This window comes from Meleagris gallopavo, unplaced genomic scaffold (assembly GCF_000146605.3).
Source record: "Meleagris gallopavo isolate NT-WF06-2002-E0010 breed Aviagen turkey brand Nicholas breeding stock unplaced genomic scaffold, Turkey_5.1 ChrUn_random_7180001955244, whole genome shotgun sequence".
Classification (NCBI taxonomy): Eukaryota; Metazoa; Chordata; class Aves; order Galliformes; family Phasianidae; genus Meleagris; species Meleagris gallopavo.
Window position 1 is genome coordinate 1 of NW_011216074.1, and position 634 is coordinate 634.

The following is a 634-nucleotide window of genomic DNA, read 5'->3' on the forward strand; positions in this document are numbered from 1 at the left end:
GCTGGCGGGGGGGGTGGGCACCGAGTGGGCGCGGGAAAGCTGGCAGGGCCCCTCTGGGGATTTTCTGCCTTTTCCAGAAGTGACGGCCAACACAGGCATCCTGGACGACACTGCAGACATGGATGAGCTGCTCGTGTGGATCAACAGCAGTGAGTTTGGGAGCAGCACAGCTGCCGGGGGGCTGTCTGCGCCGAGTGGCTCTGGGAAAGCTGGCGTTGCCCCACTGGGGATTGCTTCCGTTTTCCAGAAGAGAGACCCAGCACCAGCAGTCTTGCCAGCGATGTGGAAATTGACCATTTCCTCACCTGCATTGATGGTGAGTTGGTGGTCTGCACACAGGACGGGTGGGTGTCCGCACCGAGCGGGGGTGGGAAGGCTGCCATCATCGTTCTGGGGGATGCTCTGCTATTCCAGAAGCGGCGAGTGCTCTGGACAGCTGCAAAAGGGAAGAGCTGATGCAGTGCACCACTGCCACCGAGCCACCGAGCCCAGATGTCTCCAGCAGCCCCAACACCGCTTCTTCCAACACAGAGCTGCCTGACTCCCCCCGGGCCAGCCGGGAGCTCAGCAACGAGACAGATGCTGAACCTGGGCTCCTCAGCAACTCACCTGGGCAGCACACAGCATCCCCTGA

General features: G+C 61.8%; 1 long non-coding RNA gene across 1 annotated transcript; it reads left to right on the forward strand.

The window, feature by feature from the left end:
* Positions 1-61: 61 nt before the first annotated feature.
* LOC109365108 lies at positions 62-454 on the forward strand. The gene is made up of 3 exons (XR_002110773.1): positions 62-149; positions 248-316; positions 415-454. It is a non-coding gene; the product is annotated as an uncharacterized LOC109365108 (long non-coding RNA).
* Positions 455-634: the final 180 nt, after the last annotated feature.